The sequence below is a fragment of the Apodemus sylvaticus genome, chromosome 4 (genome assembly GCF_947179515.1).
Source record: "Apodemus sylvaticus chromosome 4, mApoSyl1.1, whole genome shotgun sequence".
NCBI classification, from domain to species: Eukaryota; Metazoa; Chordata; class Mammalia; order Rodentia; family Muridae; genus Apodemus; species Apodemus sylvaticus.
Window position 1 is genome coordinate 47,519,451 of NC_067475.1, and position 25,586 is coordinate 47,545,036.

A 25,586-nucleotide genomic window follows, 5' to 3' on the forward strand; every position below is an offset into this window, starting at 1 on the left:
GCAGGCTGCCCTGGCCACAGGCTTCCTGGAGTTCTGATCACTCTATTGTTCCCACTATACACACTCTGCTTGAACTTCATGTCCTTACTTCTTTTATTATAGCATTCCTCTAAAGTCCACCTACTCCAGGAAGCCTTCTCAGATCATAGCTGTCTCCTTTCCTCAACAAGCCATTCAACCACAGAGCTCACATCTGGGCCCGCCATAGCCCTTCTGCATCACTGTCACACTGTGATCTGTGTAGGACTCAGTCTGACAGGTCAGACAGTTGACATTAAACCAAGGGTCTCTTTTAGAAACAATTTTATATAAATAGGTCCTTTAACAAATATATGGCTGGGCGGTGGCGCATGCTTGTAGTCCCAGCACTCTGGGAGGCAGAGGCAGGTGGATTTCTAAGTTCGAGGCCAGCCTGGTCTACAGAGTGAGTTCCAGGACAACCAGGACTACAGAGAGAAACCCTGTCTCAAAAAACAAAACAAAACAAAACAAAACAAAAAACAAAAAACAAAAACAAATATATGCAGAGAGCATCCGGTTATGAGTAGGATAGATTCTGCCCTTCTCCTTTGGGAAGCGGATTCTAGCTTGCTCATCCTGCATGCCTATGCAGTCAGCTTCTGGTGATTTTGGTTTTTCCCAAGCCAGGAATCAGTATTTTCAGTCCACCTTTGACTTTGTTTACAACTTCTTGGTCACAACTCTGAAGAAGGCTGCAAAGAATAATGGTTCCTAGGTTGATGCTGGCCCAGGACTTGAGGTTCTTCACATCAACCTGCTCTACAAAGGTTTTTTGCAACCTTCTTTTCCATTTTGTTTCATCATTTTTTTTTATCGTGCTCTATTAGCCACTTGCGAACTAGTTGTCCCACAGAATGCTTCGTCCACAACATGACGCTCTCCATCCTTGCCACCAGGATACAGTTCTGCTGTTGCCAAGCTGGCGATGGCATCCACAGAAGGCTGAGCATCTCCAGTAGCAGATCCCAGGAGGTCAGACACCAGCACACATGCAGACGTATCCAGCACCCCCTCCTGAGTGTGTCCTTCCAGGTAGCTCAGTAAAGCTGGAGAGATGGACTCTAAGAGCGCCCACCAGCTGATCGCAGCGTTCTTCTTCCTGTGCGCGTTGCCATCACCCTTCTTCAGAAGCTGGATGATCTCTGACACCGTGTGGGCGGGACCTCTGAGGCTCATCAAGTTTAACAGGACTTTCCTTCCATATTTGTCATTAACTATGATGGGCAAGGAACTGTTGATTTCTGATATGATATCTGCTACACACGCTTAGTATCATCAGTACCATCAAATGCTGCCAGTAGAACCAAGTGAGAGTATTGGCCATTAGCAACCTTCTCCGCAGACGTCTTCATTGCTTTCGCGATCACTTTCCTGTCCTGTGTGTACCACACCACAAGGAGTGCATGGCCGTTCTGGCACCATCACGTGTGTGTGGGCCAGGTACACCACTGCTTCCTGGGTGGCTTCAATTGGTTTTGATCGAGATTTTGGGGGTGCATAGGTAAGAAAAAGTCCAAGAATACTTTATGAACCAGTGAGTGCTTAATCACGGCTACCTTTTGGGCCATCGGAGTCAGCGTCTGTTTCCTTTCATCCACGAAAAGCTCTAGCTTTCCTGGCTGCTTCTCTAGCAACTTGTCTAGAGTTGGGTGACTTGCAAAGCTGAATTGTGTTCCCATAGAACTCCTCTGTCAGCAAGTTCCTCTGTCCCAAAATGGCTTTGTTGTTGTACGCATGCTCCACAATGGCGGAGACCTCTGAATGCCGCAGCATCTTCCTCACATGACCTTCAAAATTTCTGATTATCTCCGCAATACTTCCATACATGAGAAATTTCTTTAACAATATTCCCAGAATATTTGGCTTTACTTAATTCAACCAAGTCACCTTGCACTTCTTTGAAAGCCTGCTTCCTCTGCTTCTCATTCCCATGCTGAAGGAAGCACTGGATCACTCAAGTTGAGTCATGTGCAAAGGCAATAGTTTTAATTTTCCCTTGAATCAACTTCTGCAAATCACTCATGTGCTTCGCCCGTTTTTCTTTGTCGCGATCTTTTCTTCTCAAGAGCTCCCAAAGGTGCTTCAGTCCCAGTTGGTCTTATCACTGAGGTGCATGCTCTGCTTCTGCTCTTTCTTCTTCTTTTTGAAGTCTGCTGATTCCTTACTTTTACTATCCGGCTGGAATTTCTGCTTCCTGTTGGATTTATCTGCCTTCTGAAATTTGTCCTTAGGGCCTTTGCCTGCCCCCTTGTGGCTTGTTCTTGAACTGCTTCACACCCTTGCCAGGTTTTGTGGCACCTTTCTCAAAGTTCTTAGATGTGACTTTAGGCCCATCTTCCTTAACAGCTTTTCTTGGGAATGCCTTTGAAGAACTAAACTTACTGTTTTTATGAAATCTATTCTTTCCTTGTGATGTCTGTGGACTCTTTCCTGTAAATTTTTTCTTCCTTTTGACTTCCATCATAGTACTTTGGACACGTGGGGCAGAAGCTCGCGGAGTCAACAACATTTATTTTAACTTATGCGTCTGAGTGTTTGGACTGCGTTTATGTTTATGCATGCATACATGTGCATACACGGTGTCCTTGGACTCCAGAAGAGGACTCCAAATTTTCCTGGAACTGGTGGCACAGGTGTTTGGAACCTCCATGTGGCTACTAGGAACTAAACCTGGGCCTTCTCCAAGAACAACAAATTTACTTAACTACATTGAGCCATCTCTCCAGACTGTATAACTCATTCTTTGAGGTAATTTCTCCTAGAGACAGCAAGTTGCAATAGCTGGGACCTCATCCTGGTCTGATGGTTGTTAAACTCATTTGCTCCAATACCTAACATTTTTTTTAACTTTAATTTAAATTTGTTTTGTCCAGGGCATTCAACCTACACCTGTCTTATGCTAGAGAAGTACTTTGCCAGTGAACTCCATCAGCAGCCCTTCATAGTTTATTAATCACCGTACCTTTAAAAAAAATGAGGTTCTGTTCCCGGCACCCAGGGCAAGTGACTTACAACCTCCTGCAATGTTCATTCCAGAGGATCTGATGCCCTCTTTTGGACTCTGGGGACATCGGCACTCATGTACATATAATATACTCAAGTGCATACCTGCATATAAAATAAAATAAATAAATCAGTCTAAATATGTTAGTTTACTTGCTATTTGTGCATACAAATGCACGATTGTTACTGTATACATACAAATACAGATGATCGTTACTGTAACAGTCATCACAGCTAAGACCGAAAATTCTTCTGGTCCTGTCAAGAAGTATCCTCTTCATTGTCTGCATTAATTCTCCATCACCCTGCAGCTTGAGACATTTTTTCCTCTCCTTTCTGTCATTGTGGGTTTAGTCATTTTTTTCTGGAATCTGTTGACTTAGAGCCATACTTTATACAGATGTTCATGTCTGAATCTTAAAGTTTGGCATGATTTTTTTCTTTGAAATTCACTCATGTTATTGTGTCTGTTGCCAGACTGTTTTTTTTTTCCATTGCTGAGAAATATTTTACAATGTGACTAGACCGCATCTGTGTCTGCTCACCCTGATGGCTATTTTAGAGTGTTTCTAGTTGGGAGGTCTTACGAGTGAAGTGTGAATATTTGTTTCCATGACTATGTAGGCACGGTTTCATTTCATTTCTTATATTTATTTCTTTATGGATTGTGTGCAGTGCTGGGAATTGAAACCAAGCTCTTGTACACACTAGGGAAGTGCTGAACCACTGAGCTGTGTCCTCGGTCCCCAACCCTTTCATCGTTTAAAATAAACAAGATACACAAAAAGTAGATAATAAAGTAAGGGTTCTAGGCTACCTATAAGCATGATTTTGACGTCATACTAAACTGTCTTCCATGGCTGTACTGTTTCACACTACTACAAGCATTGCCTAAGAATCTTTGTTCTACTACTTTCCAGGAGTTGGCAATAAGCAGTATGTCATGTAGCCCAGGCTGGCCTCATACTGAAGATGGCCTGAAAATTTTGATTTTCCTGCTTGTGTCTCTTCAGTGCTACAGTTACAGACGTGGGCTACAATACTAGCGTATGCTGTGCTGGGGATTGAACCCAGGGCTTTGTCTACACCAAGCAAATATTCTACCAATTCTGTCAACTGAACTCCATCTTCCTCCTTACTTTATACTATTCTGGATATTGAATCATGTGCGCTAGAAAAATTACCACCGGGCTTCACCACAGCCTCTTTGTAATTTGAACTACTCCAATGGTTAGGCTGTGATACCCCATTGGACTTTTACTAGCTATGTTTGTGGACACACAAGTATTTTATCTTATAAAACAAAGATCACTATTTTTAGCTTAGTTTTAATATTTCATTGTATTGAGTTGTACGATTCATTTATGTTTACTTGTTGGTATGTTTTTTAAATAGATATACAAATTTAAGTATTTTATCCCAGTCTTGGTTTATTTTTTTTTAACGTTGGTTTTGATGATGTATAATTTGTTATTTCTATTCTTATTGGGATTGCAATCAGTTAACACATATCCAGTGACTCAAGCTCTACACATTTAAAGTCCTAGAGGCCAAAAGACTAGGCTAGGCTGGTCAGGCTGCCTTCTATCCATAGGCTCCATTTCCTTGGATTTTGCTTCCTTTTGAAAGTGTCTGCATCCTTGGGTGCTGCATATCTCTGACTCCTGCTTCCCTCTTTGGCTCTGACTTTCCAGCAGCCACTGTACAAGGTCACTTGGCATTACAATGGAACCCTCAATGAAGTCAGGGTGGTCTTCCCTTTCCTTTTCCTTTTCCTTTTCCTTTCCCTTTCCCTTTTTCTTTCCCTTTTCCTTTTCCTTTCCTTTCCTTTTCCTTTTCCTTTTCCTTTTCCCTTTCCTTTCCTTTCCTTTCCTTTTCCTTTTCCTTTCCTTTTCCTTTTCCTTTTCCTTTCCTTTCCTTTTCCTTTTCCTTTTCCTTTTCCTTTCCTCTCCTTTCCTTTCCCTTTTCCTTTCCCTTTCCCTTTCCCTTTCCTTTCCTTTCCTTTCCCTTTTCCTTTTCCTTTTCCTTTCCTTTCTTTTTTTAATTAGATATATTCTTTATTTACATTTCAAATGATTTCCCCTTTCCTGGCTTCCCCTTCCCATAAGCCCTCTCCCTTCCCCCTGTTCCCCAATCAACCCCCTCCTGCTGCTTCTTAGTCCTGGTATCCCCCTACATCACCGCATCTTTCCACTTCAAAATCCTTAATCACAGCTTCAACCCGAGCCCCAGGCAACAAGTAACTCATTTACAGGTTTGGAAGAGCAGGACAAGGTCACTTTGGGGGCCATTATTCATCTTACTAAATCTAACCTCATCCCTCCCTCTCTTTGTACTTGCTATTAAGGCTGTAGTCTACCGTGTTTGGACAGCTTTCCTGAGCTTTACCAAATGGAAGACTCCCTTTTCTTTCTGGGGTTTCTGAGTACTCCTTTTTCTTAGTGGGGTGTCCTCTTCTCTGTCTAATCTGGGGGACCCAACCTCCACAACTTCTACTTGAGGAATGTCACATAGTCCTTTGCAAAATTACAGGTTCAACTTCCTGTCTCCTGATAAGAACCCACTCAGCAAGTACCAGGGGTTCCTGGAATGCCTCTCCATGCAAATGAGGCCATTCACAGCACTTTAAGCTCCAGCCTACGACTTACATTCACCCTGAAATCCCCTTCCCACTTTCTAAGGTTCATATATCGCCCTTGTTCCTCTCAAGTAAAGTGTGTGTGTGTGTACCAGGGGTTTCACTAAATATCTTCCAAGAGAGCTGTTTTCACTGAATATTGTCTAAAAGAGCTCCAACACTAAAACCCTCAGAGAAATCTCACCCTCCAGCTCCCAGCCTGACCAGGATCCTGTCGACCCCACCCCTTCTAGGCTCCACTTGATTCCTTTCAGCTGGTGTGCAGGGGTGCCTGAACATCCCAAGGGAAGAAGTAGGATGGTTAAGCACCCTTCTCTCCTCTCTTTTTCCTCTTCCTCTCTGTCTCTCAGTATGATAATTTTTTTCTTGTGTAATTTGATACATTCATCTATTATGCTTAGGTTAGATTTGTGATGTGTTTCAAATTGATTTTATGGATAGTGTTGATGTAAGGGTTGTAATTCATTTGATTGTTTTGCACTGTTTTCATCAGTATCAATACTGAAAAGTCTATCTCCTCAAATAGTTTACTTTCATAGTTTTGTCAGCGATCAATTGATCACTTATGCGTGGATTGATTTCTTTTCTCTACTCTGATTTTGCTGAATGAAAATGTTATTGATTCACCTCTTGGCTTAGACTCATGAGTTTGTAACATTTTAATTTATATATTTAGATGTTTAATTCCAGGGCTTTTCATGATATGAGTGTTTTTCAAACCTCCCCCAACATAATTTTCTGCCCAGTTTTTCTGAATTGTCTAGCACTGCCTTGAATGTACCATGTTCCTTTGACCTCAGGGTTCTTCAGATGTTTATGTTTGAGCCTTGGGCACTGTTATTTTCACAGCATCTTATTTATGTCATCCATTAGCCTGTTATTATTACCTTTTCCTTTTCTTGGGCAATCAGCATATGAATCACTCTGCATTCAAGTTAGTATTAGACATTCCTATATATCCTCTTCGTGTAGGCTCCTAGATAGCCTACTTAAATCCTTTGAGAGTTAGCATGTTGTTTGTTAGGTGACTATGATTAACTTTCTGTCATGTAGTACAGGAATCATCCTTGTCCACAGCAACTGTACTTTATTGTGAAGAATGGAATGTGTATATATGTACATGTGGAGGCCTAGAATTGATATAGTGTGCCTTTCTTGATTTCTTCCCAATTTATTTATTGACATAGAATCTTTTGCTGAGCCTGGAGATTGTCACCAATTCTGGTCAGTCTTGCTAGCTAGCTTTTCCCAAGGACATTGTCTCCATATCCTGAGTGCTGGGATTGCAGGCATCTGTTATAAACTCATGATTCTAAGCCACATCTGTCTGCTTGGCTTTTAAGTATGTTCTTGGATGTGAGTTATGGTCCTCACTCTTGCATGGTGAGAGCTTTTTCCACTGAACTATTTCCCTGCCCCCATTTTTTAAAAATTAGACAAAATGTCAATGCCAATGAGTATTTCCCTACAAAAGGATACTCTAAGTGATGCAATGCATCAAAGTTTTAATAAATGAGCCTTAATACCTTTCATGGTGATCTTAAGCAGTTTATAGCAATCTGTTGGATAAATTGTTTAGGATAATCAAGATCATTGGGAGTTTTCAATTTGATAAGGGTAAAGGGGGACAAGCAGCCAGTGTTTAATTCAGATGTTCTATGTGGTTAGCAGTAAACTATAATCTTTATAGTCATTATATAATTAAATTCCTTAAAAAACATGGGCTGTAGGAACAAGTATGCCAATGGTCAGCGAGGTGTGATCGATCACAGAGTTAATCAAAGAGTCTGTATTTAAATCTGGAGATATTTTAGTGATATGTGTACACTAGCTATTCCCTCTAACTAACCTCAGCATGCTCTTAACTTTTAAAAATTATGATCTTGCAGTGACTAGGGGAATCACTAAACATCAGTTGCTCTCTGTTACTTAATTTCCAGTTAGTGGAATTTCTCAATGTATCGTGAGATAGCTTGACACTATGTTAGTATAGACCTGATATTGATGTGTTTGTACTTTAGAATGATTCTAAAATGCTGTTCAAAGACAAGACATCCAGAAAAGTTCCAAATATCATTTTTACCATATTCCCCAAATTAATACATGCAAGAGGAACCAAGGAAGGGGAGATAGAGCATTAGCTATGCCCATAACCTTGGGGCAGAACTCTAGGGAAATCTGACTCAAACCTGTTTCCTCTATGTTCTCTTACTTCTCCTTTTGAATCCACTGAAGTCAGGTTTGTAAAGACACTTTTTGGGGGGAAGTTATAATAATAATTTCCTTGTTCATTCTACTTTTGATAGACATTTCAACTGATGTTCCAAGCCTTTTGATTTTGATCTCTTAAATTTGTGATATATATATTTTTATATGTGTATGTATATGTGTGTATATATGTATGTATATGTATATATATACACACACACACACACACACAAACATACACACACATTAGGATGTAAGACAAAGTTTTCTAAGCAGTGAGATATAAAAATTAGAAAAAATATGTCCCAAATTAGAATAAATTATAATTATTCATTTCTTGTTTCCAATTAGAAATTAAAGCTCTCCAAGTGAAAGGATTTTTCTATTAGGAAATTAGTTGTAAAGAAATGACCTTTCAAGAGTCTAATTTATCTTCCAATGAAGCTTATAGGTCTTCTGTTGCATTCAATTTTCTGGAGCTGTAGCACAATGCCATAGAGCTGGTAATTTATAAACAGCAGTTTATTTAGCTTACCATTCTTCTGGCATCGTCTCAGCCTCTGATGTGGATTTTCTTGCAGCATCACAGTCTGGCTGAGGATATCCATTGTGAGACAGAATGGCTGTTCTAACTTTGTTTTCTCTCTTCTTACAAAGTTCTCATGGTTTAATTTAATTTAATGATCTTCCCTTGCTGTAAAGGTCTGGCAAGACTATAATTATCATTAACATATGAGTTTTGGACTTAAGATCATTTTTCCTTTTTCTCTTTTGTTTTTGTTTTGTTTTTGCTTTTGTTTTTGTTTCTGTTTTTGTTTTTGAGATAGGATTTCTTTGTGTAGTTCTGGCTGTCCTGGGACTCACTCTACAGATCAGGCACATCTGCCTTTGCCTCCCAAGTACTGGGTTTAAAGGCATGCACTACCATGCCTTGCTCTAAGTTTTTAACAGTGATAACACGTGTCCAGGATAGGAGGACAAATTGAAAACTGAAACCATCTCCATTGATAGCTCAACACAGCATTTTGTCTCTGAGATATTTTGCTTTTCCCAGATGATGAAGTGTGAAATAAAAACATGACCCTGATTTCTACGTTGATAACACCAATTAATCAGCCAACAGATGAAGGAATAATGTACAATGTATAAAAGAACTTTGAGAAAAACAATGAAGTTTAAGCAACACACGCACACACACACACACACACACACCCCAATTCATAGTAACTTTTAAGCTAAGACAGATACAAAAGCAAACATCACAGGAAAATTTAGTCCAGGCAGACGCAGAAATCAAAATGCTATGGACAGAGATCCTAAGCAGAATCTGGAGAGAATGAACCAAAATGAAAGATTTTAGAATTGTGGTTCTCAACATGTGGGTTCTGATGTTTTTTTTGGGGGGGATGGCTGTGGATGACCCTTTCTCAGGAGTGGCCTAAGATCATTGGAAACACAGATATTTATGCTGTGACTCATAACAGTACCAAACTTATAGTTATGAAGTAGCAATAAAAAATTCTATAGATGTGGGCTACCAGAACATGAGGAGCAATACTAAAGAGTCACAACATATTTTCATATATGCAACCACCGGGTCTGGGGGGTGGGGGAACCTCCAGAAAATCCCAGAGACCTGGTAAGGGGGAGGATCTCAGGACTCAATGTGGGTGACCTTAGCTGAAATGCCCAATAGTGGGAATATGGAATCTAAAGCGACAACTTCCAGGGCCTCAGTGGAGGGATGGAGACATCAACCTACCTAGAAAGCCTTCAATCCCAAATTGCTCCTGCCTAAAAGAAATGCAGGGACAAAAATGGAGCAGAGACTAGAGGAAAGGCAGACCAGCGACTGAACCAAAGTGGGATCCAACCCATGGGTAGGCACCAATCCTAGATACTATTACTGATGCTATGTTGTGTTTATAGACATGAGCCTAACATGACTGTCCTCTGAGAGGCTCTACCAGTAGCTGACTGAGATGGATGCAGACACTCACAGCCAAACATTAGACTGAGATCAGGGACCACTATGGAAGAATTATGGGAAGGATCAAAGGAACTAAAGAGCATGGCAAACCCATAGAAAGACAAACAATATCAACTAAGAACTCTACAGAGCTCCCAGAGTCTAAGCCCCCAACCAAAGGGTATATATACATGGATTGGTTTCAGACTCTGGCACTTATGTAGCAGAGGGATGCCTTATTTGGCCTCAGTGGGAGAGGATACACCTAGTCCTGTAGAGTCTTGATGCCCCAGGGTAGGAGATATCCAGCAGGGCACCCTGTCAGAGGAAAAGGGGAAGGTAAATGAAGGGAAGAACTCTTCACCTGGGACTGGGAAGGGAGCAACACTTGGAATATAAATAAATAAAATAATAAATAAACAAAGTAAACAAAATAAATAAATAAATAAATAAAGGGTCTCAGCATTAGGAAGGCTGAGAGAGGCGTTAGAGAGTTTTTTATAGGTTAGGTGTATTGTTTTGGTGATAAATAATATTACCTTGAGCAAAAATGATTTGAAGAAAAATATGGTTTGTTGTAATACAGAAGGTGGGACTTGGAGGATGGCGCAGGTCAGATGGCAGTGGGACTTGGACTGTATTGACATTGTGGAGTATCTGGCGTCTTCCTATCACTCTGGCCTGCTTCTGAGTGTGAATGGTGTTCTTGGAAGGATCTTCCTGGGCTAACAAGTTGGACACTGGTTTCACAGTACTGTTTACCCCCTTGTTGATGTCAACACAGAGAAAGAAGAAACCTTTATTCCCAAAGTAAGAGCATTATTTATTTTCTTTAACTGAATTGGGAAGACAGATGTCATGTTTATCTACAGCCCCAAACCACACGTGGGCAATGCAGAACTTGCACACTAAGTAACTTGTAATAGTCTCTGCAGGTGGAATGGGTCTCCGAACAGAAGTGGAATTCTTCTCAGAAAGGAGGAAAGAATAGATGTGGAGCAAGCCACCAAGAACATTGATCTCAGAATTCAGAGTTGAAGTACTGAGGTTTCTGGTACGGACTTCAAGAGTTCTCAAGCAGTCAAGTAAGGTGAGGTAATGACGCAGCATCTTAAAAGGCTGCCAGTCGAGTTCACTCATGGAGAGTTTGAGACCCAAGAGAGCCACAGCATGACAAGAAGGCCATAAAAACAGTAAGAACAAAAGTGAAACCAGAAAATCTGAGTGTCAGGCAAATGGAAGTAGAACATAAATCACAAGCCTGGAAACACAGCGGTGGAGTAGGGGCAAGGAGCAGGACAGAGTCTGTGGCAAGAGGCAACTGGTGGGATTGTTTGAGTGTTCTTGAGAAAACCATGACAGTGTTGACAGTGTGCTTTCACGCAGTGCTGAAAAGGTAAGCCTGGCTGAACAATGTTACCCTAGTTAGGGTTTCTGTTGCTGTGATGAAACACTATGACCTAATAGCAAGCTGGGGGAGGAAAGAGTTTATTTGTCTTATGCATCCACATCTAAGTGCATCACTGAAGAAAGTCAGGACAGAAACTCAAACACAGCAGGAACCTGGAGTCAGAACCCAATGCAAAAAAGACAGAGGGGAGGGATGCTGCTTACTAGCTTGCTCCTCATGGCTTGCTTAGCCTGATTTCATAAAGAACAGAGACCCACCTTCTCAGAGGTATCTCTGCCCACAATGATCTGCCCATCATCAATCATTAATTAAAAAAATTCCTCTAAATTCTTGCCTGGAGCTCCGTCTTATAGAGGCAGTTTGTCAATTGAGGATCTCTCTTGTTTGATGACTTGGTTTATGTCAAGTTGACATAAAATTAGCCTGCACAAATGTCAAGATCAGATTGGATTAGCGTACTGGTTTATATGCATCAAAGCAGCTTGAAGAAGGCTGAGAAAATAGTTTAGTGTGTGACATGCCTGAAATATTAACATAAGGACCTCAGCTCAATTCCTACAACCTAAGTCAAATGCTAAGTGAGATGGCATGTGTGTAATCCCAGGACTTGGGTGGACAAAACAATAGGACCCGGAGGATCTAGGAAGCTGGGCTACCCAGATTGGAGAATTCTAGGTTCATGAGAGATCCTGTCTCAAAAAATAAGATGGAGAATGACTAAGGAAGATACCAAACCCTATTCTCTAGACTCCACATACACATACATACATACCCATGCAGACGTATCCAAACAATAAATCACATTACTATCCTCCAAAATCTTCTTGGAGGGCTTTCTAAATAATTGATAACCTGTTTCATCAGGGTAGTATTATAAAACTAGTTTTATTTTAATTACATTTATTTAGTTTTTAATTACATTTATTTGTTGATTTACTATGTGTGTGTGTGTGGGTGTGTGTGTGTGTGTGTAGGACTGTATATATAACAGCACATGTGTGGAGGTCTGAGGACAATTTTCAGGAGTCATTTCTCTCCTACTATGTGGATCTCAGGGATCAAATTCACTCATCAGATTTAGCAGAAACTGCTTTAGCCACAGAGCCCTCTCACTAGTCCAAGAACTCATGTTTCTAATAAGTTTCCATATACATTTTGGGCTGCTGGTCTGGGGCATTTGGGTTGGGAACCAACAGTTAGGAGGAAACTGTCAAAAACTGTTCCAGTGGTGTGTTTCAGCCTGTAGTATAATGGCTACTTGCTGAGATTCAGTAATGAAGAGTGTTAAAAATGCTGGTTTTTAAATCATCTTTCCCAGAGGTGTATGTTGGCAGCTTTGGAGAAGAACCTGCAGACATATTTTCTAACAAGTTCTGCAGATGAGCCTGCCATGGTTGGGGTCTTTTTGCTAAACTGTATGAACTTCTTGTAAGCTGTCACCTCCCTCTGCGTACTCTGTAATTAGCAGGTTGTTACAGAGACATGTCATCCTTCACTGGGACCATGATTGGCATAGAATTAAACACTGGCAATTTCAGAGGCTGATAGGGAAGCACTCTGGTCCTGTGTGTGCCTTGTTTTATTGATCAACCTCGACTAAAGCTGTGTAACCATTGATGCTTCCATTTCTTAATGTGGAAGACGACCTAAATAGGTGAGCATATGTAATGATCACTTAATATTATACCTAATATCCTTAGTAAACTGTTTACAAACATGGCTCTTCTAGATTTTTCTCACAATCTTGTTTTCCTAGTAGGCTGAGTATATTAGCTATTTTTCTGTTGCTGTGGTAAAACATCATGACCAAGACAACTTGGTGAAGAAAGCTTTTATTTGGGGCTTCTGGGATAAGGATTTGTGACAGAAGGGAAGTGACAGGCATGGTGTCAGAAACAGAAAAGGGAGGCTCACATCTGGAACTAAAGCAGGAAGCAGAGGGAGCAAACTGGGAAGGAAACGTCAAAGTCCACCACTTCCCCCAGAAAGGTCACATCTGGATCTCCCTGAACAATGCCACCTACCGGGGACCAATTATTCTATGGGGGAAGGGGGAATTCTCATTCAAACCGCCACTGTGAGGTGCTGGCTTTTCCACAAATATGCATCTTGCCAGAAGCAATTTATCCTCCTGATATACCTGAATTAAATGTACAGATTCAAAGAAAAAAGTAGAAAAGGATGGGGGAAAGACCTTCCGTGCTTAAAAAGCAGGTAGAGGAGACCAGTAATCTGCTTAGTGCTGCTAAGCTGTCAGTAGATAGTCTGGCTGCTTTGTAGCTTGTCTTGTACCTATGTGGTTACATACAACTCTTGTCCTTATTTAAAATGCCATGCCTTCTATAATGCCCTATGAGATTAGAGCTACAAAGACACGCATGGAGTACTGATGTACTACTTAGTGTGTTATCAGAGGTGGGTGACTTACAGATTTCACAGGAGTGATAGTTAGGGAAAACAAGGAAAATGCTTTTAATCTCAAAACAGACTGTGAAGTCCAACCAAACGTGGGCAGATTCTAAAGGAGGCTCCAAATCCGCCACTGTTAGCCAATTCGTTTGATTTTCCTGTATCTGTCTGCCATACACATATGATAGGATAATATCCCCCCCCCCCCCCGAGTCATTGGAGCACAAGGCCAAGAAGACGGACTGTAGTCAAGTAAGTAAGCGAATGCTTGGCCTCATCTGTTCAAGTGGGTTTTTACAGTGATCTAAATAGTCTTTCTCAAGAGCCATTGTGTATCCTCCCTTCCTCTTTCCCTCTTCCTCTTTCTCTCTCTCTCTCTCTCTCTCTCTCTCTCTCTCTCTCTCTCTCTCTCTCTCTCTCTCATAAAAATGTACTTGGAATTTAAATGACAAGATATCCCACTACCTTTGACCTTTCAGACAAGCTCAGTGTTGTCGCTGCCTGTCTTATTGAGGTTAGTACCATAGCTAATATGTTTTTATGTTGAGTCTTGAACAATTATATTTCCAAGCAATGATGAGATGATGAGACAGTGGAACTAAAATTCCAAACAGTAACAGCAAAGCAAAAGGAACAAACTACCTTCTCTGTTTTATTCCCAAACTCTAGTGTGTCTCAAGGATGCAAAGGCAGAAAGTAGTTCAGTTACAGCTGGTACCACATGGTCCGTGGGTCGGGGGGTCAGGCGCGGTTCTATGCTGAAGGCAGCTCTGTCACAGCAAGCTACTTTGTTCTATGTGTAATCTCTTGCCACCTAGATCATGTGCTTTCCTCTCTTTATGTTTCAAGAAAAAATGCTGTGTCAATTAAAACTTAAGTTTTAAACATTGAAAGCATTTCAAAAAGGTCCCTAAGATATTAGGAAAAAGGATATCATGAATAAGTCAATCATCTAGATTCAAAACCTTTCAACATTTGGCCACATGTATTGCCCTTGTCTTCCCTTTCCTCATTGTTTGTTTCTCTCTCTCTTCTTCACTCTTTTCTTTTGTGCTTCAGAGCAAACCCTAGTGTTTTTGGCTGCCCTTAACAGAGACTAGGTTCTGAATGCACAGTCAAAAGACTCTGATGGTGTCCTCTGTGTTAAACAAATTCATAGAGAATCTGTATGGATCTTTCAGTTATGTGAATCAATAAGTACCACTTTTAAGGGACAGAAACTTGGGACATTTCCTGTATTTTTCAAATACTGTATAAGAGACTGAGGTTTTTTCTTTCTTTGTTTCTTTGTTTCTTTGTTTCTTTGTTTCTTTGTTTCTTTGTTTCTTTGTTTCTTTCTTTGTTTCTTTGTTTCTTTCTTTCTTTCTTTCTTTCTTTCTTTCTTTCTTTCTTTCTTTCTTTCTTTTCTTTTCTTTCTTTCTTCTTTTTTTAATCTAAGTTCTAAAGAACCAAAGGGAAGTAAGTCTGAGAGCTGTGACTTAACAGGTTCGAGAGGCATTAGTCATAACTGTCACAAGTGGACTCGGATCCTAGGCACCTGTCTTACCCATCCATGCACTCCACTTACTCTGCGCTTGCTCCTCATCTGAGACTGCGGCACGATGACCATATGGACTGTGCTTCGCATTCCTCACCTTTCACACTCTGTGTGTGTGGGGGGCACAGTAATTTATGCTTGCACGATTGTTTTCTTGGGCCTTCCTTCAGATTTCTGACAAAGTGTTGATACCAAGAAGATTAAAAATGTTTTTTCTTTCTATTTTCCAAGAAAAGGAAGCTGCAGTTCAAGTAGAACTGACCTACAACCTTCTCACTGAGATCAGAATTGGGTTTGTGGTGTTTCTCTTCCTAAAATAATCTGTTTTCAGAATTAAAATAAGGAAAAAAAATCTAGTGGATTAGTCCTGACCATACATCATTTTTTACTGGGATTTGGGGCTACTTCCATAATTGTCAGAGTCTTCACCTATTTCTTTTGTCTTGTCTTACTTTTTTAAGCCAAGTACTTAAAAAGTAACAAGAATAAAAATATGCATACATTCATTTAAAAAGGATTCACTTTCAAAACAGGACATTTGAAAGACAAGCATGTTATAGAATTGCCCAAGACTCCCTGATTTCCATAAGGCTTTTCTTCTAGAATTCTTTTAAGTAGATGAGGTTGAATATACTTAGGATTTTATTTATCAATTATAAACAAAGAGGTAGTAGGAGGGAGAAGAGAATGCGGAGCAGGAAAGCAATGAAAAAAAAGTTGGGAAATTGTTAGGCTCATAAAACATATTAAATTTATAATAAGTTTAGGAAAACTGGGATACAAAATGAAAATGTTTATTGTGTGTAAGAAATAGGGTATCTTTCTCCTTGCAATGAAAGCTATCCTTTTGCACACACAGAAAGGAATGATTCTGTGCTTTGTGAAAACAAGACTGGTGTAGCGCTCCATTTCAGCAAGTCACAGACACAGAACAAGCCCTGAATGATTAGACAGAGTCACTGCGTGGCTCACAGCAAGGCCCTGTTTTATTATTCTGCATACATTCAGAAATCTAAACCTTATTGCTGTGTATGAAGAGATTATCTATACACTTGCACCTTGAGCTGCATGTGTTCTTAATGCCTTTCCATGATCTGTTGTAGGACTGTATTTAGATCTTTCTTTTGTTTTTATTCTGGAACAAAGTTAAACCATCTGTAAGGACCTTGACAGTCAAAGCTTCTCTTTTCTCTCTAGCGATCAAGCTGGGCTCTCGGCGGTCTCTGTCCTTGCTTGTTTTCTATAACCTATACCTGCCTAACCTAAATGGCTGCTGGTGTGCAGGATGCACAGCCAGGATTCTGAATTTTTCGTTGATTACATAGGCTGGGAGTTATCTAAGGGCTTAGGTCAGAGACAGGAAGATACTGTGTTTGTGCTCTTTGATAAAGCTTCTTTTTCCTGAATGGAGACATTTGTATTTTTATTTTCTTCCAAGTATATGAAAGATATATGTTGTTTAGAAAAGATAATTATCTATAAAGTAAAAATTGAAAAACTCTTTTGCCCACTGTGTCACCGCAACTCAGATCTAACCCATGCTGAAATTTTTCATTATCCAAATCTTCTCTGTAAAGCTCAGCCAGCACACCTTTAACCTTCTGAAATAAAGCTATATTGTACTTTTGTTTTGTAAGACTACCTTTGACCTTAATATTATGTTTTGAGTAAACTTGGGGGTTGCTGATATAACCAATAGATTTTCTTTTATATTATAAAATTACGGGAAACTAACCAAGCCTGTAATTATTGGCATGGCCTTTGTTGTACAGAATGCTTTCAGGGATATCTGTTCACTTACATATTTCCATACCCAGCCTTTCATTTCCCATGACAAACTCCTCTACTGTCGTGTCAGCTGTATTCTCCTTGTTGTGCTAACATACCCGACAAACTATGTAAGGCAGAGATTTTGCTGGTGTACAGTGTGAGGGTAGTGTGTGCCATGGCAGGGGAGGGTGGGGCAGCAGGGTCGTACACTCACATTGCATCCACATTCAGAAGGCCGAGAAGGACGCTGGTGCACAGGCAGCTTTCTCTCTTTTATTTTATTGCAGGACTCAAGCCCAGAGAACAGGGGCACCAACATCCACTTAGCATGGTTCTTCCAACCTCAGTTAGTATAGTCCAGATGATTCTCCACAGACCTGCCCAGATGCTTGTCTATTTGATTTGAAATTCTGAGGTGACCACATGAAGCCTTGCGAACATGGATGTGATTGGCGAGTTGAGGTATGTTTGTGATTTGCATGGTATGTAGCTCGTCCCGCCACCTTTGTACATTTGCCAACACTGGCTGTTATTATATTTTAAATTTCTCTAACTGCTGAATGCTGCTCTGATTTGCATAGGAAGGACTTTTTCTAAATTGGGATCTAGCTGTGTGCTCTGCAGGAATTGGCTATTTGGGTGCTTGGCGATCCTGTCCTGTTTTTTGCCATAGCTCTCTCCTGCTCTTCAGTTAACTGGTAGGCATTGCTGGTCTTTGCTGAAGACTATGATTTTACTCTGGTCATTATATTTACACAGACACACCCATACGCACATACTCCATATTATATCTACATATAGAGTTCTAAAAAATATGCATACCATTAAACCCAGAAGCACATGTAGGACTGCATGATGTACACACCATATCACAACACAGGGTGTCATTGTGAAACAATTTTAAAATGGGGAGAGTGGAAGTTTCAGGGTACAATGTACAAAGATATGATAATAGTCTAAGTCAGTGTTTTTTCCCCTCCAATCCAATGGCTATGTATTGTTTCCAATTGAATTTTATCACAGGAGTTTTGAAGAATGAAAGCTGGAAATCTAGTATATTATGCATGTATACAAGTATAAATTACAATAATGCATATCATTGAACATACAATCAATTGTGTCACATCACATGCAAAATGCTCCAGGATCATATTACATGTCCCACATCACTCCACAGGGCATTGTTGAGAAGAAACAATCTGCTGTGGATTCAATTTTGTCTCTTTTTTTGTTTTGTTTTGTTTTTGTAAAACAATTTCCGATTTACTCTAAGCCCAGTGTTCCTTTCTTAATGCATAGTTTTATTGATTTTTTTCTTATGTCACCAACATTGCTCAAAACAGAATTACTAAAATATGCTGACCTTGTATTTTATTTCCTCTAAGTTCCTTAGAAATAAGATTTACTTGGTATGTATCCATCAAATCAACTATTTAATTAAAATACAAAGTTAGGAGTGGAGAAGGTAAATAACAGAGCCTTCTTCAGGCTTTGACTTCTGAGCCAGAATTTCACCCTTCACAGAGGGAGGGGCAGGGCAGAATGGAGTCTTGGCCAGGCAGACCTGAGAGTCATCCTTTGTGTGTATGACTGCAGAATAATTTACTTCTTTGAGTCTTGATATTTTTGCCTATGAAATAGGTTTAGTAATGGCACTGTGAGCTATCAGCACTAAATGATGTATGTGTACCTCGATAATTCCATGTGTGTGCATATAAATAAAACTTTGTATGGGCAGAAAAGGGTTTTACCAATCTCCAGTCCCTGTGCACTTCAATCAGCTCAAGTCTATCGACTTCTATATTGAACGTCTGTCATGATGGTTGTGTTTTAATCTAAATTGACCACTTGGGCATCTATTAACCTTTCAACATTTCTTTGTGGAGAAGGTTCAATCTCCAGTCTTTTTCCCTATTCCGTCTTGCAAGTTCGCACTTTCTGTGCTATCATTCTGATGTGCAAGGACTTAAGGAGATTTCTTTCCCCTGCATTGACAAGTGGCTCGACTCTCCACAGTGTCTATTACATAATGTTCTCGCATATTCTTTCTCTTTCATGCTTCTTCCTGGTCAATACTCGGAGAGAAGCTGAAACTCCAAGAATGTACAAGTACACAGTGGGAAAGCTATGGGAAACTTACCCTTGTTTAATTGGGTATAAATACCTTTGCCAGGAGAGCTCACTTTGAATCTTTACTAGATGATTTGTTAAACGGGGTGACTGGAGAACAGTGGACAACCTCTTGGAATCAGAAACATGGGGATTAGGGTAAAATGAGTAAACTTCATTAAATTTTGAACTTTGAATTTTAGAGCAACGACTCTATAATTTAGAAATAAGAATAGTGCACATGGAGTGTGAATGTGTACTTGTAGCATGTGCATGTGCATATGTGAGCTTGTATACACACACACACACACACACACACACACACACAGTCCAGCCTGGTCTTCAATTGATTGGGTAACCATGAACTCATGACTCCCCTGCCTCTGTCTCCTGGTCATTTCTTAGATTCTGAATCTTTCTTTCCATCATTCTGACTTCAGTTGTCATCATGACATCTTTTCTATAAGAACGCTGCAATTGCATTGGGTCTATTTAGGCAATAGAGATCATTTTCTGCCTTGAGAATTGTGATTTAATCACATCTTCAAGTTTAGGGAATTAGGTTGTGGACCTTTAAGGACCAGAAATCTGTCTGCCACAGCTTATTAGTGCTTATTTTTACCCTTTGCCCAGATTGATTGTTGAGATGAAATTTCGTGTGTGTGTGTGTGTGTGTGTGTGTGTGTGTGTGTGTAGAAAAGGGTTTTACCAATCTCCAGTCCCTGTGCACTTCAATCAGCTCAAGTCTGTCGACTTCTATATTGAACTTCTATAGTCTATGTGTGTGTGTGTGTGTGTGTGTATGTGTGTGTTTGTGTGCAATATAAAATATAAATTAAATACATGTCTATATTAAATCAGGGGTTTGAAAGTTTTGGTGGGTATTTTATTTAAATTTTGAATGGAAAGCATAAACTATACTTAGTTTTTCAAAGAGGACAGTAGGATGTTTGGGAGATGATTAAATATGACCGCATTGGAAAGTAAGTGAATTATTTACTATGTAAGGACAATTCATGTTTGCATAAATAAAGCACTTCCCAAATGAGCCAAGTCATTTTACTCTGCACATATTAAACAAAATGATTGAGTTCACATTTTCTAAACACACGATTTCTTCACCCTGTGCAAGGTATAAAGCACTCTGAAGGTTATTATATGTAACATATCTGAATAATTCAACGACAAATACAATTTTTCAGGAAGTCATTCTTCAACAGCTACTTTTAATTAATGACACTATCACTTGTGCCAGAGGCATCTCTTTCCCTCCTTAAAGAGGGACTTACTTGCCTTTTGGACAGAGTGAAGGTAAATTTAAAAGAGAAAATATTTCTCTTAACATGAGCAAAGCACCTTTACTGAACTGCTGTCAACTTGTAAGGACCAGGTTGTATTTTTTCCATGCTCTGCCGTTCCCTGGAACCCAAGCATTGCCCTGTTTGAGGGCGAGCATTGGGCTCCACAAAATTCTGTGGTTCAGATATCTTTACAGTAACTTAATATACTCTCAAATGGTTTTCATTATTTTTACTACAAAGTGTTCTACATCTTTGCCTCAGTTGACTGGAACTTTTTTTTTTTTTTAAATCTTCAGGTCTCTAGATTTCTGATTAAAATTTTCCTTTCTGACTTTTAAACATCATTTAAAAAACACATTTTGAGAATTTAATACATATACACAATGAAACACAATCCAGTTTATCTTTCACTTTCCCTCCAGCTCTTCCCAGATCCTCTCCAATATGCCTACTTCCAATTTCATGTCCTTTCCCACGAAGTCCAAGTAGCCATAACACTTATTTTCCTCTAACTCTCCATTAGCATTTCTTGGCTTGAGTTTGTTGGTCAACCACCTCATGTAAGTATATGATCTGTTTACTGTCACTTTCCATTCTCTCCCTTGTCCCTCCCAACTCTTCCCTACATTCATGCCTTTGGTTTGGTGGTCTACCGAACTAGTTTAACTAGTGCCTTCTCTGTAACCAAGAGCTTGGGACATGTCATTGGAGTCCAGTAAAAATTATTCACTGGAGTATGTGAAATTATACACTGTCCCTGTAGTTGACAGCAGTTCATTAAGGGATCATTGTACCTCTGAAGAAAAGACTTTGTTTTTTGTAATTGAGTACAGAACTGAAGATGATGATTGTCCCTTCCCCAGAATCATCAGTAGCAAATCCATCAGATCAGCAGGGAGGCACTGGCCCTGCGGCCTGAGGAATCTTTGACTGGATGTTGCATTTCTATGGCTTCATCTGTTGTCAATATAACTCTAACTAAACTTTCTCCTCTCATTGCAAACCTGTCCTAGGTTTGTCTTGGTGACAAAACCTGGGATCCTATGCATAGCAAACCTCCGGAAAACCATTATGTTTCTTGGGTTTATGGTTCTGGTCCTTCTGATGGTCCAACTTTATCCCACAAAGGCTCTGACTACATCAATGAGATAGTTTTGGAATTTTTTTTGTTTTTTTTTTTTTTAAATTCTTGTTGTCTTTTTAAATGTGTTCACACATTTCGTCCTTTACTTCTTGCCAGCCCCTCTCCAGGACACATTCCTGGGACCCCTCGCATTTGTTCCTTGCCAGCATAGCCTAAGGGATCATTCTCCACTCAGTTCCCTTGTGTTTCATTGTTTGCTTTGGAAGCCAGCACTGTGTAAGTGGTTAAGGGGGAAATACAAAAGGTTCTCCTCAGTGACTTCTCTGCGGTCCAGTGATTCTCCCTGAACCACAGTTGGAGGCTTCAATCTTTCTTCACAGTGTTATACTTTGCTATTCCTTTGAAAAAAGGGGCGGGGTGAAAATGGATATGTTCTGCAGCATGCAAGCACAACCCGAGTCCTAGCACACAGTAGGCATTTGCAATTAACACAGACATTTCCTCCCCAGATCCAGTCTGTTTTGTGATTCAGGACAATTTCTACTATGCAAAGAGCAGCTGTTTTCAAAGAATGAAAACTGACCAGAATTTGCCATCAGACCAGAGCCATGCTCAAAATGACTGATTTTGCTCATGTCGTAAAGCACATGCTCCTATATTTCCAGATTACTAACCACTAACTGCTTTCAATTGTAGAAGGTGTGGAATGTATCGGACATCTGTAGGAAATCATTATAGTTTACTTACATAAATTAGACAGTTAATCTCTGTATGGGTGTTTTTCTTGCACGAATGTCTGTCCAATGCCCTATCAGAAGAGGACATTTAACCCCTAGAACTGGAGTTAGAGGTGGTTGTGAACTGCCATGTGGGAGCTGGGAATGGAACCTGATTCTTCTGGAAGAGTAGCCAGTGCTGTTAACCACTTAGCCATCTCGCCAGCCACAGCACCTAGGTTTTTAAAAATTCAGTTACGAATATGGGTGCTGTCGATAAACCTTTTCTTTTCAGTAATTCCTGATACCTTTTGCCTCTATCTTTATCTCTCCTCCACCTACCATAGAATTGATCTGAAATCCTGCCGTTTGCAGCTTTCCAGATTGTTCTTTGTGTGAAGTGGAAAGAAAATGACGCTTTATGTGTGATGCGTTCACTTGCCGGCTCGTCACTGCGCCACTTCCATGGCAGTGACGGTAATTTCCATGGTTTAATTGCAGTGAGGGTAAAACGTGGGGAAATCGAAGTGACAGACTTTGTCTGAGAAGGGCAGAACAATTATTTTTCAGCAAATTGACTTTTAGAAAGCAAATAGGTTAACTGCCCTACAGGATGTAAATGAATAAACTTCCTTGGTTTTACAAAGACTTCTGGATTGACTTAAGACACAAAGACTGACTGATAGTGTTACAGACCAACATGGTGAGAACTGAATTTGGATGGCTAAGAAGACTGTCACCATGGGTTCAGGGCGACCCTGTTCACCGGGTCGTTCCTTCAGGCAGTGCTCAGAAACAGATGAAGGTCAAAGTCCTTAATGAAGCTGCCCCTGCAGGTGTTGAGGCTTGTGGGTTTCATTTCCAGTTTTGCCCTTCAGAGATCAGCGGAATCCTACCTGCACTGCCGGCACCATCTGCAGCCCAAGGGAAACAGGCCTGAGAAAGCCCACGTGGGAAAGGAAGCAGAAGCCCAAGCACCTTAGGCTATCTTAATTGCCCTCCTCTTTCAGTTGCACCTCCCCCACCTCTCACCTTTCCTTACTAAAACTATTTTGGCACCAATTTGCCCCAAGCTACTGGTTTTTACTTTCAGTTTCTATATCTAGTTGAAAGATACAGATGGCAGGCAGGAAAGTGGTTTTATGGGTTTGGAGTCCTGCCAGACTTAGCAGATACCTTTCACTAGTGCATGGCTACTACGGTTCGCTTCTGATGGGGCCTGTTAACTCAAAGTTCTCTATAGATACAGCACACATTTCACCAGAGGCAATTTAGAGGGTTACATTATTGTGAACTTTTTGTTAAAACTCTACACTTGCATTGAAGAAAGACGAAAAGGAAAATACCCCCTGGCATTTGGATACAGTCATATCCTGAAATATAACACTGAAAATACCTAAGGTCTTTATAATGTTGCCTCATGTACTTGGGATGGGTAGAGAGGACAGAGGTGATTCTATAGCAGCGTGGGCTTCACTCTGCAGAGCAAGAACACAGTGCAGAACTATGCATACATTTTAAGGAGAGGCATATAGCACATACCCACACAACAGAAGCCCAGAGATTGGCCACCTATTTAAAATAAGGACTCTGTATCAGCTGTCTACTTCTAAGCTGTACTGACTTCATTTTGTTGTTGGCCCCAAATGCTCATGCACATCTAATGTTTCGTTTTGCTTGGATTTCATTGCAGACACCGTGGCAAAGCTTCAGCTGCTGCCCTTGCAGTGCAGCGAGAACACCGGATTAAGCATCAATAAATGTTTCCTTGCTCTATGGCAGTGGCTTTTAACAGAGCAGTTCCAGGCAACCCTAGGTCTGAATTCAGTCACCTGACAGCTGAGCGTTAGAAATTGTCCTATCTCTAATATCTTGTTGAGTTCTGTAATTTTCAAAAGCACAAAACATATTCTAAAAAAGATTGAGAATATTAGTCTCCTGGTATGATCTCCCCTTCTTCTTCTTCTACTTTTGAAACCATGATAATAAGTTAAACAATTTTATTCAAACTATTATATATTCATGATAGAAATCTATAAATATATAGGTAGGCAAAAATAATAAAATCTATGTATAATCTTGTTCTTGAGTAACAATTCAAAACCTTAAGATCAACACACATAGAAGCACACACACATAGGTGTGTACACGGGTGTATGTATGACTCCTCTTTTATGAACATGCATATGCTCATGCCTTCACACTTTTGAGTGTTCACAGAAATTTTTAGTGCAAATGACATTTTGAAGTTACAAGGTTAAGAAAGTTAAGTGCATAGGTTACAAAGGAACAAGGTTAAGGAAACTTAATTTGCCAAATGTTCAGGTGAATGGTCAGGACATGTCTTTGCTTTCTCTTCTGAGTTCTGCTTCAGTCCTGCATTTGCCTCAGAGAGATTTTGATTGCCCTCTCTGTTTGCTTTCTTATTTTTTTCTCAAATTTATCAGATCCATTGTTTTTCCTCCTATGAAAGGTTCTATCTGTATATTTGGTCTTGGACTTCTTTAGAAGGAATTGTTGTTTGTTTAGAATTAAATACTTATGAGCAAACAAATTCTTTTTAGAAGTTGGTGCTTTCTACAACATAAATTCAATTCCTTACCAGGCTAACAGATTCTCTGTCTCTGTTTTATACTTAAAAACAGACATATACAAAGCACAACAGATCAGGACAATTCCTATTATAACAGGAATAACAATATAAAAGACAGCAATTCCCAAAACTCCTTGTAGGAAAGGACAGAAGAGAAAAGAAGGTGGGAAGGAGTGAGCTCTTTTGACCTGCTTTAAGATTAGATATAGAAGTATTCCCCGTTTCTATGTCCTCTCTCAATAACCTACTTGAAAGTTGTGGTTATGCTTTACCATTTGAAATTCACTCCTTCATATAAGCCAATCTTGAGCATCAGTATTGTGTAATAAATATTTGTAGATAATACCTTAACAGTCAATTATTGATGCATTAAGTACATGTAAGTTACCCTGTCCCAATTGTTAAATTTGTTCTTTTTCTTTCTGGTATAATAATGATAATAGATGAAATGATTAAGATTATTGTATAATTATTGAATATAAGTATAATTTTGTATAATTGTATATTATATTTCATTTAGAATTTCTAAATCCATGATAGGTATGTAGTAAACACACTCCCACAGTCATAGGTAATAGTACCCACGAATGATGACAGCGGAATGGCTGAGCCTCAACACTGTGTTCTGTGTCCACAGCTAGCTCACAGGACATGACAAACTAGGTGAGATCTAAGCCACTGTTTTTGCAATTCCTCCTAATGGCAAAGGCATGAATAGAGAAGTGTTATTATTATAATAATCCATCTCATATGGATAGTGATAGAAAATTATTTTACAATTCATTTTTATGAGTTCTACAGAGTTCACAATTTGTAA

General features: G+C 39.8%; 1 pseudogene; it reads right to left on the reverse strand.

The window, feature by feature from the left end:
• Nucleotides 1-613: 613 nt before the first annotated feature.
• On the reverse strand, nt 614-2,485 carry LOC127683564 (pumilio homolog 3-like; annotated as a pseudogene).
• Nucleotides 2,486-25,586: the final 23,101 nt, after the last annotated feature.